Raw genomic sequence first — 21,791 nt, forward strand, 5'->3', positions numbered from 1 at the left:
TGAATTCTTGCTCCTTAGCTTTCTTTTACACTCCATAGCAAAGATCTAAACATTTAAAATGGCCGTTGAGTCTTTCACCATAGGCAATGCTATTTAACTTACATGAATGCAGGCTACATAAGTTACAATGAAAGTGCAATGGATGAAACTGTTGAGAGATTGTAATACGATTTTTGGGTAGACTTCCGGGAGCGTTTCATAAACTCCAAATTTCACAAACTCCAACGCTTAAAATATTAAATGAACAGCGCGTTTCATAATGTCCAAATTTCATAAGCTCCAAAACTATAACATTCAAATAATCACCGTTTCACAATGTCCAAGTTTCTCTTGCGTAACGTGTATCGTACAAAACTTTACCTGACCCGGACCCGACAATATACATGAGGTTACGAGCAATATGCTTCATTATCCATTTCACTCATCTTCTAACAGTAACGTTCATTTACAAACAAAAGCTAGGTTAGGAAAATTCTTCAAAGCATAACAATAAAATTAAAGCACACAGCTGATTTCTAGCGTTGAACGTCGTTTGCTCCATAGAGGTATATTTTTTAAGTTATTCACTCAATGCTATTTAAATGGGTTTCATTACATCACCGAGTGAGTTTTTGATACTTTACATCACTCGAGAAGTAAGGAAGTTGTATACATCACGCTTGGGATAGGGAAGTTTAACATGGCGGGTTAGGTAATACATTTTTACTGCATAGATTAAAATCCATTTCTGTGAATAAATAGCATGTTTACTAAACTTTATAAAAATGTACTATTATCCTTTTGTAATTTTGCCCCTTTAATGTTTTTACCTACGACCGTTTTTTTTTAAGTAGCCATTTCAGTCCAGTTCTTAGAATTGAAAAGTTTCACTTTACAGCTGTTTACTTTCATATCCTCATAGTTTCATTTCATATCCGCATAGTTTTCTCATATCCACACAGGTAACGGACCAATGAGGTTCAAGTATTGAGAGAAAAGAATTAAAATTGTAATGCTTCGAACGTCAACTAATCAGCTGATCAGTTGACCAATTTAATTGTTGATCCGACTTGTTCATGTTGATACTCGCGTATTCTTAATTAAGTTGGTAGAAGTCCAAAAATAAATTAAATATTTGCCGAATTGTACCTGATACAATATTATTTATGGTAAGAATGCTGCTAGCAATGTAATATTTAACGAAGTTTAACAAACACGTAATTACAGGAAATCAGCTGATTATACGACAAGTCGTTGCATCACTTTCAGTGGCAATGACAATACACGAAAACATAACCTCTCTAAAAAGTTATCAGTTCAGTAGTTATTGTTAGTAATTAAATCCAGATTGATAGTAATTAAAAAACGGTCGTAGGTAAAGTAGTGTACGCAACTCGCGTTAATAGTCTTTACGACACTCGTAGAAGTTTTTAAGGCACTCGCCAAGGCTCGTGCCTTAAATTTTCTACTCGTGTCGTAAAGACTCACTTAACGCAATCGTTGCGTAAACTACTATTTTAGTGTATGCCTATGCCTACTCAATTTTTGCATTTATTCTTAACTAGCTGTACCCGCGGGCTTCGCCCCGTTTAACTTCATAAGTTAAGTGAGCTTGTTCGCTCAATCACGTTCTGGTTGAAGCTCCTTCGCTACGCTCACTCACATTTTGGTTGCATATTAGCTGTTGTCATGAATTAAAAAAAAAATAGTGCTGCACCCTGTTGGTAATCCTTTTAACTTTAATGCTATTGAACAAAACATCAGAACAGTACCAACATGTTTAATTGAAACAGCTGTTAAGATTCATTAATTCAATTTAAATATGGTTGAGTACTCATCAGGTTAACGTTAACATGGAAAACTCCAGAGCCACTGGGGCGGAGCCCGAGGGTCCGACCTGAATAAAAACAACTTATTTTTCCTATTTAATGCCTAAAGAATCAGTGTACCGAATTTCAGCCTTCTAGCTAAATGGGAAGTGGTAGAATTAGTGATGAGTGAGTGAGTCAGTCAGTCAGTCAGTGAGGGCTTTGCCTTATATATATATAGAAGATGATAATTTAAAATAAGACATTAGTCCTATGTCTATCATGGTTAACCTCCCGGCCAAGCCTATGAATTCTTGCTCCTTAGCATTCTTTTACACTCCATAGCAAAGATCTAAACATTTAAAATGGCCGTTGAGTCTTTCACCATAGGCAATGCTATTTAACTTACATGAATGCAGGCTACATAAGTTACAATGAAAGTGCAATGGATGAAACTGTTGAGAGATTGTAATACGATTTTTGGGTAGACTTCCGGGAGCGTTTCATAAACTCCAAATTTCACAAACTCCAACGCTTAAAATATTAAATGAACAGCGCGTTTCATAATGTCCAAATTTCATAAGCTCCAAAACTATAACATTCAAATAATCACCGTTTCACAATGTCCAAGTTTCTCTTGCGTAACGTGTAACGTACAAAATTTTACCTGACCCGGACCCGACAATATACATGAGGTTACGAGCAATATGCTTCATTATCCATTTCACTCATCTTCTAACAGTAACGTTCATTTACAAACAAAAGCTAGGTTAGGAAAATTCTTCAAAGCATAACAATAAAATTCAAGCACACAGCTGATTTCTAGCGTTGAACGTCGTTTGCTCCATAGAGGTATATTTTTTAAGTTATTCACTCAATGCTATTTAAATGGGTTTCATTACATCACCGAGTGAGTTTTTGATACTTTACATCACTCGAGAAGTAAGGAAGTTGTATACATCACGCTTGGGATAGGGAAGTTTAACATGGCGGGTTAGGTAATACATTTTTACTGCATAGATTAAAATCCATTTCTGTGAATAAATAGCATGTTTACTAAACTTTATAAAAATGTACTATTATCCTTTTGTAATTTTGCCCCTTTAATGTTTTTACCTACGCCCGTTTTTTTTAAGTAGCCATTTCAGTCCAGTTCTTAGAATTGAAAAGTTTCACTTTACAGCTGTTTACTTTCATATCCTCATAGTTTCATTTCATATCCGCATAGTTTTCTCATATCCACACAGGTAACGGACCAATGAGGTTCAAGTATTGAGAGAAAAGAATTAAAATTGTAATGCTTCGAACGTCAACTAATCAGCTGATCAGTTGACCAATTTAATTGTTGATCCGACTTGTTCATGTTGATACTCGCGTATTCTTAATTAAGTTGGTAGAAGTCCAAAAATAAATTAAATATTTGCCGAATTGTACCTGATACAATATTATTTATGGTAAGAATGCTGCTAGCAATGTAATATTTAACGAAGTTTATTAAACACGTAATTACAGGAAATCAGCTGATTATACAACAAGTCGTTGCATCACTTTCAGTGGCAATGACAATACACGAAAACATAACCTCTCTAAAAAGTTATCAGTTCAGTAGTTATTGTTAGTAATTAAATCCAGATTGATAGTAATTAAAAAACGGTCGTAGGTAAAGTATTGTACGCAACTCGCGTTAATAGTCTTTACGACACTCGTAGAAGTTTTTAAGGCACTCGCCAAGGCTCGTGCCTTAAATTTTCTACTCGTGTCGTAAAGACTCACTTAACGCAATCGTTGCGTAAACTACTATTTTAGTGTATGCCTATGCCTACTCAATTTTTAAATTTATTCTTAACTAGCTGTACCCGCGGGCTTCGCCCCGTTTAACTTCATAAGTTAAGTGAGCTTGTTCGCTCAATCACGTTCTGGTTGAAGCTCCTTCGCTACGCTCACTCACATTTTGGTTGCATATTAGCTGTTGTAATGAATTAAAAAAAAAATAGTGCTGCACCCTGTTGGTAATCCTTTTAACTTTAATGCTATTGAACAAAACATCAGAACAGTACCAACATGTTTAATTGAAACAGCTGTTAAGATTCATTAATTCAATTTAAATATGGTTGAGTACTCATAAGGTTAACGTTAACATGGGAAACTCCAGAGCCACTGGGGCGGAGCCCGAGGGTCCGACCTGAATAAAAACAACTTATTTTTCCTATTTAATGCCTAAAGAATCAGTGTACCGAATTTCAGCCTTCTAGCTAAATGGGAAGTGGTAGAATTAGTGATGAGTGAGTGAGTCAGTCAGTCAGTCAGTGAGGGCTTTGCCTTTTATATATATAGAAGATGATAATTTAAAATAAGACATTAGTCCTATGTCTATCATGGTTAACCTCCCGGCCAAGCCTATGAATTCTTGCTCCTTAGCGTTCTTTTACACTCCATAGCAAAGATCTAAACATTTAAAATGGCCGTTGAGTCTTTCACCATAGGCAATGCTATTTAACTTACATGAATGCAGGCTACATAAGTTACAATGAAAGTGCAATGGATGAAACTGTTGAGAGATTGTAATACGATTTTTGGGTAGACTTCCGGGAGCGTTTCATAAACTCCAAATTTCACAAACTCCAACGCTTAAAATATTAAATGAACAGCGCGTTTCATAATGTCCAAATTTCATAAGCTCCAAAACTATAACATTCAAATAATCACCGTTTCACAATGTCCAAGTTTCTCTTGCGTAACGTGTAACGTACAAAATTTTACCTGACCCGGACCCGACAATATACATGAGGTTACGAGCAATATGCTTCATTATCCATTTCACTCATCTTCTAACAGTAACGTTCATTTACAAACAAAAGCTAGGTTAGGAAAATTCTTCAAAGCATAACAATAAAATTAAAGCACACAGCTGATTTCTAGCGTTGAACGTCGTTTGCTCCATAGAGGTATATTTTTTAAGTTATTCACTCAATGCTATTTAAATGGGTTTCATTACATCACCGAGTGAGTTTTTGATACTTTACATCACTCGAGAAGTAAGGAAGTTGTATACATCACGCTTGGGATAGGGAAGTTTAACATGGCGGGTTAGGTAATACATTTTTACTGCATAGATTAAAATCCATTTCTGTGAATAAATAGCATGTTTACTAAACTTTATAAAAATGTACTATTATCCTTTTGTAATTTTGCCCCTTTAATGTTTTTACCTACGACCGTTTTTTTTTTAAGTAGCCATTTCAGTCCAGTTCTTAGAATTGAAAAGTTTCACTTTACAGCTGTTTACTTTCATATCCTCATAGTTTCATTTCATATCCGCATAGTTTTCTCATATCCACACAGGTAACGGACCAATGAGGTTCAAGTATTGAGAGAAAAGAATTAAAATTGTAATGCTTCGAACGTCAACTAATCAGCTGATCAGTTGACCAATTTAATTGTTGATCCGACTTGTTCATGTTGATACTCGCGTATTCTTAATTAAGTTGGTAGAAGTCCAAAAATAAATTAAATATTTGCCGAATTGTACCTGATACAATATTATTTATGGTAAGAATGCTGCTAGCAATGTAATATTTAACGAAGTTTAACAAACACGTAATTACAGGAAATCAGCTGATTATACAACAAGTCGTTGCATCACTTTCAGTGGCAATGACAATACACGAAAACATAACCTCTCTAAAAAGTTATCAGTTCAGTAGTTATTGTTAGTAATTAAATCCAGATTGATAGTAATTAAAAAACGGTCGTAGGTAAAGTAGTGTACGCAACTCGCGTTAATAGTCTTTACGACACTCGTAGAAGTTTTTAAGGCACTCGCCAAGGCTCGTGCCTTAAATTTTCTACTCGTGTCGTAAAGACTCACTTAACGCAATCGTTGCGTAAACTACTATTTTAGTGTATGCCTATGCCTACTCAATTTTTACATTTATTCTTAACTAGCTGTACCCGCGGGCTTCGCCCCGTTTAACTTCATAAGTTAAGTGAGCTTGTTCGCTCAATCACGTTCTGGTTGAAGCTCCTTCGCTACGCTCACTCACATTTTGGTTGCATATTAGCTGTTGTCATGAATTAAAAAAAAATAGTGCTGCACCCTGTTGGTAATCCTTTTAACTTTAATGCTATTGAACAAAACATCAGAACAGTACCAACATGTTTAATTGAAACAGCTGTTAAGATTCATTAATTCAATTTAAATATGGTTGAGTACTCATAAGGTTAACGTTAACATGGGAAACTCCAGAGCCACTGGGGCGGAGCCCGAGGGTCCGACCTGAATAAAAACAACTTATTTTTCCTATTTAATGCCTAAAGAATCAGTGTACCGAATTTCAGCCTTCTAGCTAAATGGGAAGTGGTAGAATTAGTGATGAGTGAGTGAGTCAGTCAGTCAGTCAGTGAGGGCTTTGCCTTTTATATATATAGAAGATGATAATTTAAAATAAGACATTAGTCCTATGTCTATCATGGTTAACCTCCCGGCCAAGCCTATGAATTCTTGCTCCTTAGCATTCTTTTACACTCCATAGCAAAGATCTAAACATTTAAAATGGCCGTTGAGTCTTTCACCATAGGCAATGCTATTTAACTTACATGAATGCAGGCTACATAAGTTACAATGAAAGTGCAATGGATGAAACTGTTGAGAGATTGTAATACGATTTTTGGGTAGACTTCCGGGAGCGTTTCATAAACTCCAAATTTCACAAACTCCAACGCTTAAAATATTAAATGAACAGCGCGTTTCATAATGTCCAAATTTCATAAGCTCCAAAACTATAACATTCAAATAATCACCGTTTCACAATGTCCAAGTTTCTCTTGCGTAACGTGTAACGTACAAAATTTTACCTGACCCGGACCCGACAATATACATGAGGTTACGAGCAATAGGCCTATGCTTCATTATCCATTTCACTCATCTTCTAACAGTAACGTTCATTTACAAACAAAAGCTAGGTTAGGAAAATTCTTCAAAGCATAACAATAAAATTCAAGCACACAGCTGATTTCTAGCGTTGAACGTCGTTTGCTCCATAGAGGTATATTTTTAAGTTATTCACTCAATGCTATTTAAATGGGTTTCATTACATCACCGAGTGAGTTTTTGATACTTTACATCACTCGAGAAGTAAGGAAGTCGTATACATCACGCTTGGGATAGGGAAGTTTAACATGGCGGGTTAGGTAATACATTTTTACTGCATAGATTAAAATCCATTTCTGTGAATAAATAGCATGTTTACTAAACTTTATAAAAATGTACTATTATCCTTTTGTAATTTTGCCCCTTTAATGTTTTTACCTACGCCCGTTTTTTTTAAGTAGCCATTTCAGTCCAGTTCTTAGAATTGAAAAGTTTCACTTTACAGCTGTTTACTTTCATATCCTCATAGTTTCATTTCATATCCGCATAGTTTTCTCATATCCACACAGGTAACGGACCAATGAGGTTCAAGTATTGAGAGAAAAGAATTAAAATTGTAATGCTTCGAACGTCAACTAATCAGCTGATCAGTTGACCAATTTAATTGTTGATCCGACTTGTTCATGTTGATACTCGCGTATTCTTAATTAAGTTGGTAGAAGTCCAAAAATAAATTAAATATTTGCCGAATTGTACCTGATACAATATTATTTATGGTAAGAATGCTGCTAGCAATGTAATATTTAACGAAGTTTAACAAACACGTAATTACAGGAAATCAGCTGATTATACAACAAGTCGTTGCATCACTTTCAGTGGCAATGACAATACACGAAAACATAACCTCTCTAAAAAGTTATCAGTTCAGTAGTTATTGTTAGTAATTAAATCCAGATTGATAGTAATTAAAAAACGGTCGTAGGTAAAGTAGTGTACGCAACTCGCGTTAATAGTCTTTACGACACTCGTAGAAGTTTTTAAGGCACTCGCCAAGGCTCGTGCCTTAAATTTTCTACTCGTGTCGTAAAGACTCACTTAACGCAATCGTTGCGTAAACTACTATTTTAGTGTATGCCTATGCCTACTCAATTTTTAAATTTATTCTTAACTAGCTGTACCCGCGGGCTTCGCCTCGTTTAACTTCATAAGTTAAGTGAGCTTGTTCGCTCAATCACGTTCTGGTTGAAGCTCCTTCGCTACGCTCACTCACATTTTGGTTGCATATTAGCTGTTGTCATGAATTAAAAAAAAAATAGTGCTGCACCCTGTTGGTAATCCTTTTAACTTTAATGCTATTGAACAAAACATCAGAACAGTACCAACATGTTTAATTGAAACAGCTGTTAAGATTCATTAATTCAATTTAAATATGGTTGAGTACTCATAAGGTTAACGTTAACATAGGAAACTCCTGAGCCACTGGGGTGGAGCCCGAGGGTCCGACCTGAATAAAAACAACTTATTTTTCCTATTTAATGCCTAAAGAATCAGTGTGCCGAATTTCAGCCTTCTAGCTAAATGGGAAGTGGGAGAATTAGTGATGAGTGAGTGAGTCAGTCAGTCAGTCAGTGAGGGCTCTGCCTTTTATATATATAGAAGATGATAATTTAAAATAAGACATTAGTCCTATGTCTATCATGGTTAACCTCCCGGCTAAGCCTATGAATTCTTGCTTCTTAGCATTCTTTTACACTCCATAGCAAAGATCTAAACATTTAAAATGGCCGTTGAGTCTTTCACCATAGGCAATGCTATTTAACTTACATGAATGCAGGCTACATAAGTTACAATGAAAGTGCAATGGATGAAACTGTTGAGAGATTGTAATACGATTTTTGGGTAGCCTTCCGGGAGCGTTTCATAAACTCCAAATTTCACAAACTCCAACGCTTAAAATATTAAATGAACAGCGCGTTTCATAATGTCCAAATTTCATAAGCTCCAAAACTATAACATTCAAATAATCACCGTTTCACAATGTCCAAGTTTCTCTTGCGTAACGTGTAACGTACAAAATTTTACCTGACCCGGACCCGACAATATACATGAGGTTACGAGCAATATGCTTCATTATCCATTTCACTCATCTTCTAACAGTAACGTTCATTTACAAACAAAAGCTAGGTTAGGAAAATTCTTCAAAGCATAACAATAAAATTAAAGCACACAGCTGATTTCTAGCGTTGAACGTCGTTTGCTCCATAGAGGTATATTTTTTAAGTTATTCACTCAATGCTATTTAAATGGGTTTCATTACATCACCGAGTGAGTTTTTGATACTTTACATCACTCGAGAAGTAAGGAAGTTGTATACATCACGCTTGGGATAGGGAAGTTTAACATGGCGGGTTAGGTAATACATTTTTACTGCATAGATTAAAATCCATTTCTGTGAATAAATAGCATGTTTACTAAACTTTATAAAAATGTACTATTATCCTTTTGTAATTTTGCCCCTTTAATGTTTTTACCTACGACCGTTTTTTTTTAAGTAGCCATTTCAGTCCAGTTCTTAGAATTGAAAAGTTTCACTTTACAGCTGTTTACTTTCATATCCTCATAGTTTCATTTCATATCCGCATAGTTTTCTCATATCCACACAGGTAACGGACCAATGAGGTTCAAGTATTGAGAGAAAAGAATTAAAATTGTAATGCTTCGAACGTCAACTAATCAGCTGATCAGTTGACCAATTTAATTGTTGATCCGACTTGTTCATGTTGATACTCGCGTATTCTTAATTAAGTTGGTAGAAGTCCAAAAATAAATTAAATATTTGCCGAATTGTACCTGATACAATATTATTTATGGTAAGAATGCTGCTAGCAATGTAATATTTAACGAAATTTAACAAACACGTAATTACAGGAAATCAGCTGATTATACAACAAGTCGTTGCATCACTTTCAGTGGCAATGACAATACACGAAAACATAACCTCTCTAAAAAGTTATCAGTTCAGTAGTTATTGTTAGTAATTAAATCCAGATTGATAGTAATTAAAAAACGGTCGTAGGTAAAGTAGTGTACGCAACTCGCGTTAATAGTCTTTACGACACTCGTAGAAGTTTTTAAGGCACTCGCCAAGGCTCGTGCCTTAAATTTTCTACTCGTGTCGTAAAGACTCACTTAACGCAATCGTTGCGTAAACTACTATTTTAGTGTATGCCTATGCCTACTCAATTTTTAAATTTATTCTTAACTAGCTGTACCCGCGGGCTTCGCCCCGTTTAACTTCATAAGTTAAGTGAGCTTGTTCGCTCAATCACGTTCTGGTTGAAGCTCCTTCGCTACGCTCACTCACATTTTGGTTGCATATTAGCTGTTGTCATGAATTAAAAAAAAAAATAGTGCTGCACCCTGTTGGTAATCCTTTTAACTTTAATGCTATTGAACAAAACATCAGAACAGTACCAACATGTTTAATTGAAACAGCTGTTAAGATTCATTAATTCAATTTAAATATGGTTGAGTACTCATAAGGTTAACGTTAACATGGGAAACTCCAGAGCCACTGGGGCGGAGCCCGAGGGTCCGACCTGAATAAAAACAACTTATTTTTCCTATTTAATGCCTAAAGAATCAGTGTACCGAATTTCAGCCTTCTAGCTAAATGGGAAGTGGTAGAATTAGTGATGAGTGAGTGAGTCAGTCAGTCAGACAGTGAGGGCTTTGCCTTTTATATATATAGAAGATGATAATTTAAAATAAGACATTAGTCCTATGTCTATCATGGTTAACCTCCCGGCCAAGCCTATGAATTCTTGCTCCTTAGCTTTCTTTTACACTCCATAGCAAAGATCTAAACATTTAAAATGGCCGTTGAGTCTTTCACCATAGGCAATGCTATTTAACTTACATGAATGCAGGCTACATAAGTTACAATGAAAGTGCAATGGATGAAACTGTTGAGAGATTGTAATACGATTTTTGGGTAGACTTCCGGGAGCGTTTCATAAACTCCAAATTTCACAAACTCCAACGCTTAAAATATTAAATGAACAGCGCGTTTCATAATGTCCAAATTTCATAAGCTCCAAAACTATAACATTCAAATAATCACCGTTTCACAATGTCCAAGTTTCTCTTGCGTAACGTGTATCGTACAAAACTTTACCTGACCCGGACCCGACAATATACATGAGGTTACGAGCAATATGCTTCATTATCCATTTCACTCATCTTCTAACAGTAACGTTCATTTACAAACAAAAGCTAGGTTAGGAAAATTCTTCAAAGCATAACAATAAAATTAAAGCACACAGCTGATTTCTAGCGTTGAACGTCGTTTGCTCCATAGAGGTATATTTTTTAAGTTATTCACTCAATGCTATTTAAATGGGTTTCATTACATCACCGAGTGAGTTTTTGATACTTTACATCACTCGAGAAGTAAGGAAGTTGTATACATCACGCTTGGGATAGGGAAGTTTAACATGGCGGGTTAGGTAATACATTTTTACTGCATAGATTAAAATCCATTTCTGTGAATAAATAGCATGTTTACTAAACTTTATAAAAATGTACTATTATCCTTTTGTAATTTTGCCCCTTTAATGTTTTTACCTACGACCGTTTTTTTTTAAGTAGCCATTTCAGTCCAGTTCTTAGAATTGAAAAGTTTCACTTTACAGCTGTTTACTTTCATATCCTCATAGTTTCATTTCATATCCGCATAGTTTTCTCATATCCACACAGGTAACGGACCAATGAGGTTCAAGTATTGAGAGAAAAGAATTAAAATTGTAATGCTTCGAACGTCAACTAATCAGCTGATCAGTTGACCAATTTAATTGTTGATCCGACTTGTTCATGTTGATACTCGCGTATTCTTAATTAAGTTGGTAGAAGTCCAAAAATAAATTAAATATTTGCCGAATTGTACCTGATACAATATTATTTATGGTAAGAATGCTGCTAGCAATGTAATATTTAACGAAGTTTAACAAACACGTAATTACAGGAAATCAGCTGATTATACGACAAGTCGTTGCATCACTTTCAGTGGCAATGACAATACACGAAAACATAACCTCTCTAAAAAGTTATCAGTTCAGTAGTTATTGTTAGTAATTAAATCCAGATTGATAGTAATTAAAAAACGGTCGTAGGTAAAGTAGTGTACGCAACTCGCGTTAATAGTCTTTACGACACTCGTAGAAGTTTTTAAGGCACTCGCCAAGGCTCGTGCCTTAAATTTTCTACTCGTGTCGTAAAGACTCACTTAACGCAATCGTTGCGTAAACTACTATTTTAGTGTATGCCTATGCCTACTCAATTTTTGCATTTATTCTTAACTAGCTGTACCCGCGGGCTTCGCCCCGTTTAACTTCATAAGTTAAGTGAGCTTGTTCGCTCAATCACGTTCTGGTTGAAGCTCCTTCGCTACGCTCACTCACATTTTGGTTGCATATTAGCTGTTGTCATGAATTAAAAAAAAAATAGTGCTGCACCCTGTTGGTAATCCTTTTAACTTTAATGCTATTGAACAAAACATCAGAACAGTACCAACATGTTTAATTGAAACAGCTGTTAAGATTCATTAATTCAATTTAAATATGGTTGAGTACTCATCAGGTTAACGTTAACATGGAAAACTCCAGAGCCACTGGGGCGGAGCCCGAGGGTCCGACCTGAATAAAAACAACTTTTTTTTCCTATTTAATGCCTAAAGAATCAGTGTACCGAATTTCAGCCTTCTAGCTAAATGGGAAGTGGTAGAATTAGTGATGAGTGAGTGAGTCAGTCAGTCAGTCAGTGAGGGCTTTGCCTTATATATATATAGAAGATGATAATTTAAAATAAGACATTAGTCCTATGTCTATCATGGTTAACCTCCCGGCCAAGCCTATGAATTCTTGCTCCTTAGCATTCTTTTACACTCCATAGCAAAGATCTAAACATTTAAAATGGCCGTTGAGTCTTTCACCATAGGCAATGCTATTTAACTTACATGAATGCAGGCTACATAAGTTACAATGAAAGTGCAATGGATGAAACTGTTGAGAGATTGTAATACGATTTTTGGGTAGACTTCCGGGAGCGTTTCATAAACTCCAAATTTCACAAACTCCAACGCTTAAAATATTAAATGAACAGCGCGTTTCATAATGTCCAAATTTCATAAGCTCCAAAACTATAACATTCAAATAATCACCGTTTCACAATGTCCAAGTTTCTCTTGCGTAACGTGTAACGTACAAAATTTTACCTGACCCGGACCCGACAATATACATGAGGTTACGAGCAATATGCTTCATCATCCATTTCACTCATCTTCTAACAGTAACGTTCATTTACAAACAAAAGCTAGGTTAGGAAAATTCTTCAAAGCATAACAATAAAATTCAAGCACACAGCTGATTTCTAGCGTTGAACGTCGTTTGCTCCATAGAGGTATATTTTTTAAGTTATTCACTCAATGCTATTTAAATGGGTTTCATTACATCACCGAGTGAGTTTTTGATACTTTACATCACTCGAGAAGTAAGGAAGTTGTATACATCACGCTTGGGATAGGGAAGTTTAACATGGCGGGTTAGGTAATACATTTTTACTGCATAGATTAAAATCCATTTCTGTGAATAAATAGCATGTTTACTAAACTTTATAAAAATGTACTATTATCCTTTTGTAATTTTGCCCCTTTAATGTTTTTACCTACGCCCGTTTTTTTTAAGTAGCCATTTCAGTCCAGTTCTTAGAATTGAAAAGTTTCACTTTACAGCTGTTTACTTTCATATCCTCATAGTTTCATTTCATATCCGCATAGTTTTCTCATATCCACACAGGTAACGGACCAATGAGGTTCAAGTATTGAGAGAAAAGAATTAAAATTGTAATGCTTCGAACGTCAACTAATCAGCTGATCAGTTGACCAATTTAATTGTTGATCCGACTTGTTCATGTTGATACTCGCGTATTCTTAATTAAGTTGGTAGAAGTCCAAAAATAAATTAAATATTTGCCGAATTGTACCTGATACAATATTATTTATGGTAAGAATGCTGCTAGCAATGTAATATTTAACGAAGTTTATTAAACACGTAATTACAGGAAATCAGCTGATTATACAACAAGTCGTTGCATCACTTTCAGTGGCAATGACAATACACGAAAACATAACCTCTCTAAAAAGTTATCAGTTCAGTAGTTATTGTTAGTAATTAAATCCAGATTGATAGTAATTAAAAAACGGTCGTAGGTAAAGTATTGTACGCAACTCGCGTTAATAGTCTTTACGACACTCGTAGAAGTTTTTAAGGCACTCGCCAAGGCTCGTGCCTTAAATTTTCTACTCGTGTCGTAAAGACTCACTTAACGCAATCGTTGCGTAAACTACTATTTTAGTGTATGCCTATGCCTACTCAATTTTTAAATTTATTCTTAACTAGCTGTACCCGCGGGCTTCGCCCCGTTTAACTTCATAAGTTAAGTGAGCTTGTTCGCTCAATCACGTTCTGGTTGAAGCTCCTTCGCTACGCTCACTCACATTTTGGTTGCATATTAGCTGTTGTAATGAATTAAAAAAAAAATAGTGCTGCACCCTGTTGGTAATCCTTTTAACTTTAATGCTATTGAACAAAACATCAGAACAGTACCAACATGTTTAATTGAAACAGCTGTTAAGATTCATTAATTCAATTTAAATATGGTTGAGTACTCATAAGGTTAACGTTAACATGGGAAACTCCAGAGCCACTGGGGCGGAGCCCGAGGGTCCGACCTGAATAAAAACAACTTATTTTTCCTATTTAATGCCTAAAGAATCAGTGTACCGAATTTCAGCCTTCTAGCTAAATGGGAAGTGGTAGAATTAGTGATGAGTGAGTGAGTCAGTCAGTCAGTCAGTGAGGGCTTTGCCTTTTATATATATAGAAGATGATAATTTAAAATAAGACATTAGTCCTATGTCTATCATGGTTAACCTCCCGGCCAAGCCTATGAATTCTTGCTCCTTAGCGTTCTTTTACACTCCATAGCAAAGATCTAAACATTTAAAATGGCCGTTGAGTCTTTCACCATAGGCAATGCTATTTAACTTACATGAATGCAGGCTACATAAGTTACAATGAAAGTGCAATGGATGAAACTGTTGAGAGATTGTAATACGATTTTTGGGTAGACTTCCGGGAGCGTTTCATAAACTCCAAATTTCACAAACTCCAACGCTTAAAATATTAAATGAACAGCGCGTTTCATAATGTCCAAATTTCATAAGCTCCAAAACTATAACATTCAAATAATCACCGTTTCACAATGTCCAAGTTTCTCTTGCGTAACGTGTAACGTACAAAATTTTACCTGACCCGGACCCGACAATATACATGAGGTTACGAGCAATATGCTTCATTATCCATTTCACTCATCTTCTAACAGTAACGTTCATTTACAAACAAAAGCTAGGTTAGGAAAATTCTTTAAAGCATAACAATAAAATTAAAGCACACAGCTGATTTCTAGCGTTGAACGTCGTTTGCTCCATAGAGGTATATTTTTTAAGTTATTCACTCAATGCTATTTAAATGGGTTTCATTACATCACCGAGTGAGTTTTTGATACTTTACATCACTCGAGAAGTAAGGAAGTTGTATACATCACGCTTGGGATAGGGAAGTTTAACATGGCGGGTTAGGTAATACATTTTTACTGCATAGATTAAAATCCATTTCTGTGAATAAATAGCATGTTTACTAAACTTTATAAAAATGTACTATTATCCTTTTGTAATTTTGCCCCTTTAATGTTTTTACCTACGACCGTTTTTTTTTAAGTAGCCATTTCAGTCCAGTTCTTAGAATTGAAAAGTTTCACTTTACAGCTGTTTACTTTCATATCCTCATAGTTTCATTTCATATCCGCATAGTTTTCTCATATCCACACAGGTAACGGACCAATGAGGTTCAAGTATTGAGAGAAAAGAATTAAAATTGTAATGCTTCGAACGTCAACTAATCAGCTGATCAGTTGACCAATTTAATTGTTGATCCGACTTGTTCATGTTGATACTCGCGTATTCTTAATTAAGTTGGTAGAAGTCCAAAAATAAATTAAATATTTGCCGAATTGTACCTGATACAATATTATTTATGGTAAGAATGCTGCTAGCAATGTAATATTTAACGAAGTTTAACAAACACGTAATTACAGGAAATCAGCTGATTATACAACAAGTCGTTGCATCACTTTCAGTGGCAATGACAATACACGAAAACATAACCTCTCTAAAAAGTTATCAGTTCAGTAGTTATTGTTAGTAATTAAATCCAGATTGATAGTAATTAAAAAACGGTCGTAGGTAAAGTAGTGTACGCAACTCGCGTTAATAGTCTTTACGACACTCGTAGAAGTTTTTAAGGCACTCGCCAAGGCTCGTGCCTTAAATTTTCTACTCGTGTCGTAAAGACTCACTTAACGCAATCGTTGCGTAAACTACTATTTTAGTGTATGCCTATGCCTACTCAATTTTTACATTTATTCTTAACTAGCTGTACCCGCGGGCTTCGCCCCGTTTAACTTCATAAGTTAAGTGAGCTTGTTCGCTCAATCACGTTCTGGTTGAAGCTCCTTCGCTACGCTCACTCACATTTTGGTTGCATATTAGCTGTTGTCATGAATTAAAAAAAAATAGTGCTGCACCCTGTTGGTAATCCTTTTAACTTTAATGCTATTGAACAAAACATCAGAACAGTACCAACATGTTTAATTGAAACAGCTGTTAAGATTCATTAATTCAATTTAAATATGGTTGAGTACTCATAAGGTTAACGTTAACATGGGAAACTCCAGAGCCACTGGGGCGGAGCCCGAGGGTCCGACCTGAATAAAAACAACTTATTTTTCCTATTTAATGCCTAAAGAATCAGTGTACCGAATTTCAGCCTTCTAGCTAAATGGGAAGTGGTAGAATTAGTGATGAGTGAGTGAGTCAGTCAGTCAGTCAGTGAGGGCTTTGCCTTTTATATATATAGAAGATGATAATTTAAAATAAGACATTAGTCCTATGTCTATCATGGTTAACCTCCCGGCCAAGCCTATGAATTCTTGCTCCTTAGCATTCTTTTACACTCCATAGCAAAGATCTAAACATTTAAAATGGCCGTTGAGTCTTTCACCATAGGCAATGCTATTTAACTTACATGAATGCAGGCTACATAAGTTACAATGAAAGTGCAATGGATGAAACTGTTGAGAGATTGTAATACGATTTTTGGGTAGACTTCCGGGAGCGTTTCATAAACTCCAAATTTCACAAACTCCAACGCTTAAAATATTAAATGAACAGCGCGTTTCATAATGTCCAAATTTCATAAGCTCCAAAACTATAACATTCAAATAATCACCGTTTCACAATGTCCAAGTTTCTCTTGCGTAACGTGTAACGTACAAAATTTTACCTGACCCGGACCCGACAATATACATGAGGTTACGAGCAATAGGCCTATGCTTCATTATCCATTTCACTCATCTTCTAACAGTAACGTTCATTTACAAACAAAAGCTAGGTTAGGAAAATTCTTCAAAGCATAACAATAAAATTCAAGCACACAGCTGATTTCTAGCGTTGAACGTCGTTTGCTCCATAGAGGTATATTTTTAAGTTATTCACTCAATGCTATTTAAATGGGTTTCATTACATCACCGAGTGAGTTTTTGATACTTTACATCACTCGAGAAGTAAGGAAGTCGTATACATCACGCTTGGGATAGGGAAGTTTAACATGGCGGGTTAGGTAATACATTTTTACTGCATAGATTAAAATCCATTTCTGTGAATAAATAGCATGTTTACTAAACTTTATAAAAATGTACTATTATCCTTTTGTAATTTTGCCCCTTTAATGTTTTTACCTACGCCCGTTTTTTTTAAGTAGCCATTTCAGTCCAGTTCTTAGAATTGAAAAGTTTCACTTTACAGCTGTTTACTTTCATATCCTCATAGTTTCATTTCATATCCGCATAGTTTTCTCATATCCACACAGGTAACGGACCAATGAGGTTCAAGTATTGAGAGAAAAGAATTAAAATTGTAATGCTTCGAACGTCAACTAATCAGCTGATCAGTTGACCAATTTAATTGTTGATCCGACTTGTTCATGTTGATACTCGCGTATTCTTAATTAAGTTGGTAGAAGTCCAAAAATAAATTAAATATTTGCCGAATTGTACCTGATACAATATTATTTATGGTAAGAATGCTGCTAGCAATGTAATATTTAACGAAGTTTAACAAACACGTAATTACAGGAAATCAGCTGATTATACAACAAGTCGTTGCATCACTTTCAGTGGCAATGACAATACACGAAAACATAACCTCTCTAAAAAGTTATCAGTTCAGTAGTTATTGTTAGTAATTAAATCCAGATTGATAGTAATTAAAAAACGGTCGTAGGTAAAGTAGTGTACGCAACTCGCGTTAATAGTCTTTACGACACTCGTAGAAGTTTTTAAGGCACTCGCCAAGGCTCGTGCCTTAAATTTTCTACTCGTGTCGTAAAGACTCACTTAACGCAATCGTTGCGTAAACTACTATTTTAGTGTATGCCTATGCCTACTCAATTTTTAAATTTATTCTTAACTAGCTGTACCCGCGGGCTTCGCCTCGTTTAACTTCATAAGTTAAGTGAGCTTGTTCGCTCAATCACGTTCTGGTTGAAGCTCCTTCGCTACGCTCACTCACATTTTGGTTGCATATTAGCTGTTGTCATGAATTAAAAAAAAAATAGTGCTGCACCCTGTTGGTAATCCTTTTAACTTTAATGCTATTGAACAAAACATCAGAACAGTACCAACATGTTTAATTGAAACAGCTGTTAAGATTCATTAATTCAATTTAAATATGGTTGAGTACTCATAAGGTTAACGTTAACATAGGAAACTCCTGAGCCACTGGGGTGGAGCCCGAGGGTCCGACCTGAATAAAAACAACTTATTTTTCCTATTTAATGCCTAAAGAATCAGTGTGCCGAATTTCAGCCTTCTAGCTAAATGGGAAGTGGGAGAATTAGTGATGAGTGAGTGAGTCAGTCAGTCAGTCAGTGAGGGCTCTGCCTTTTATATATATAGAAGATGATAATTTAAAATAAGACATTAGTCCTATGTCTATCATGGTTAACCTCCCGGCTAAGCCTATGAATTCTTGCTTCTTAGCATTCTTTTACACTCCATAGCAAAGATCTAAACATTTAAAATGGCCGTTGAGTCTTTCACCATAGGCAATGCTATTTAACTTACATGAATGCAGGCTACATAAGTTACAATGAAAGTGCAATGGATGAAACTGTTGAGAGATTGTAATACGATTTTTGGGTAGCCTTCCGGGAGCGTTTCATAAACTCCAAATTTCACAAACTCCAACGCTTAAAATATTAAATGAACAGCGCGTTTCATAATGTCCAAATTTCATAAGCTCCAAAACTATAACATTCAAATAATCACCGTTTCACAATGTCCAAGTTTCACAAACTCCAACGTTTAAATATTAAATAAACAGAGTGGTTCATAACCTCCAAATTTCATAAGCTCCAAATCTATAACATTCAAATAATCACTGTTTAACAATGTCCAAGTTTCACAAACTCCAACGTTTAGATACCAAATAAGCAGAGCGGTTCATAATGTCCAAATTTCATTACCTCCAACGGTACAGTCTGGGCCAGAAGTCTCTCTAGTTAGGTTTATGAAAAAAAACCACAAGAATAAAATCGTCTTAAAATTACATTTCCTACCAGAATACATCATAAAATACAGGGTGTTCCATAAGAAAAATCAAAGTTGGCGGCCATATTGGAAAAATGGCGGCTAAAATATATTTTTTTTTACTTGACTACAATTTTTTAAATAAAAAATCCAAGGCACTTACCGTTTAACTTTATTTGATATCTCGAATAAAAACGGATCGGTTTTCGAATAAAACGGCTGGCACACTTATATCAATCACCCTGTATACTTATAAAGCAATTACGGAGCAACAATGATGCTTCGTGTTGCGCCGCTACAACAGTAGAACGTGTAGCACCTACATACCGAACCACGGCAACCTCTGCAGGACTTCTGACAGAGACTGTACCGTTGGAGCTTATGAACCTTGGAGGTTATGAACCGCTGTGTTTATTTGTTATTTAAACGTTGGAGTTTGTGAAATTTGGACATTGTGAATCGATGATTATTTGAAAGTTATAGTTTTGGAGTTTATGAAATTTGGAGGTTATGAAACGCTGTTTATTTAATATATTAACGTTGGAGTTTGTGAAATTTGGACATTGTGAAACGGTGCTTATTTGAAAGTTATAGTTTTGGAGTTTATGAAATTTGGAGGTTATGAAACGCACTGTTTATTTAATATTTTAGATGTTGGAGTTTGTGAAATTTGGACATTATGAACCTCACCCAGACTTCCGTATCTGTTGGCACAAACAATCGAATGAGGGTACACTTCCATATCTGTTGGCACAAACAACCGAATGAGTAATTTTGATTATTTGATTGTTTAATTCGATATATCGTTTGGTTGGTTAGGTTAGGTTAACCTTACATAACTAAAAAAACGATATATCGAATAATCGATATAGCCTATCGATTGATATCTTCATTCGGTTGTTTGTGCCAACAGATATGGAAGTGTACCCCCGAATGAAAATATCGATTATTCGATTGTTTCATTCGATATATTGTTTTGGTTAACTTAGTTAGTTTAGGTTAACCCAAGGGAGTATGATTTATCTATGGTTAACCTTACCTAACTAACCACACGATAAGTATATCGAATAATGGATATAGGGTATCGCCCGATATTTTCATTCGGTTGTTTGTGCCAACAGATACGCGATTTTCTATCCGATATTGATTATAAAAAATATTGTAATGAAATAAAACTCTTTTAAACTAACCTAAATAACCAAACACAAACTTGCTGTAACATTTCAACTTTCCGTTAGCCCCGTTTGATAGCCTATTCCCCATATGCATTTTCTGTTATAAAACGGAATTTTGAAATGGTAACTTAGCCTACAGCAAGTTTGGTTAGTTATGTTAGGTTAGTTTAGAATAGTTTCATTTCCTACTCCAATATAGGCCTATGGGCTATTATTTTTGCCTAAACAAGGTTAGTTCTTAATCTGTAATTTTTGCGTTTGAAGATATTAAAACAGAAGGAATACGGATCGTGAAGTAAAACAAAAATATCGATAAATCGAAAAGAAATCATCGATAATAATTAATGTTCCCTTTAACAGGAAAGTACCCAAATAAACTTTGTGGTCTGATGAAAACATTGAAAACCCAGTGTTATAATCTGCCCACTCCTGTTAAAAATCTGACCTTTGCCAAGTTAGAGCAGTATTTGGTGGAAGGAAATTTGTCTTTGGAAAAGTTCTTCCTGTATCCTTGGATTTAAATGTAATGAAGAATGTACTTGTAAACTGTTTGTTATGACCAAATCTAATCACTATAAAAGTGGCCGTGGCCGCCATACAAAAAAATTGCAGTTAGAATGAATTTCTAAATTTTTATCTTCTTTTTTGTCACTGTTCTCTGTATACCAGAGGCAATGGGTACACTTCCATATCTGTTGGCACAAACAACCGAATGAGTAATATAGATTTACCCTAAACAACGTTCAAATCCCACAGTGCAATGAGGTTAAATACTTGGGCTTGACCCTTGATAGAAGACTCACTTGGAAAAGCCACATCTGGAACAAGAGAATTTCGTTAAATTTAAAATTTAAAAATCTTTCTTGGGTATAAATCAAAATTCTCAATTAACAACAGAAAATAAATTTCTGTTATATAAAACCATTCTAAAACCAGTGTGGACGTACGGTATCCAACTGTGGGGGACACCCAGTGAATCCAATCTGAACATCATCCAAAGATTCCAATCTAAAGTTCTAAGACACATTCTCCAGGCACCATGGTTTGTCAATAACGAAGTGATTCACAGGGACAGTCGAACCCCAACAGTCAAAGAAAAAATTTCAAAATTAAGTGCCAAATACTAAAAGAAATTAGAGTACCATCCTAACTACCTTGCTTTAAAATTTATCGGACAACAGCAACTATGCATACAGA

General features: G+C 35.3%; 1 protein-coding gene across 1 annotated transcript in view; it reads right to left on the reverse strand.

The window, feature by feature from the left end:
• Window positions 1–21,411, reverse strand: part of LOC128983004 (uncharacterized) — a 123,267-nt gene extending 101,856 nt beyond the window's left edge. Inside the window, exon 1 of the mRNA XM_054402122.1 lies at window positions 21,398–21,411. The gene's annotated coding sequence lies outside the window, so the exon portion shown is untranslated. The remainder of the gene's footprint in view (window positions 1–21,397) is intronic.
• Window positions 21,412–21,791: the final 380 nt, after the last annotated feature.

The sequence above is a fragment of the Macrosteles quadrilineatus genome, unplaced genomic scaffold, assembly GCF_028750875.1.
Source record: "Macrosteles quadrilineatus isolate MER2022 unplaced genomic scaffold, UCM_ALF_1.0 Scaffold_1__1_contigs__length_201487025, whole genome shotgun sequence".
Classification (NCBI taxonomy): domain Eukaryota; kingdom Metazoa; phylum Arthropoda; class Insecta; order Hemiptera; family Cicadellidae; genus Macrosteles; species Macrosteles quadrilineatus.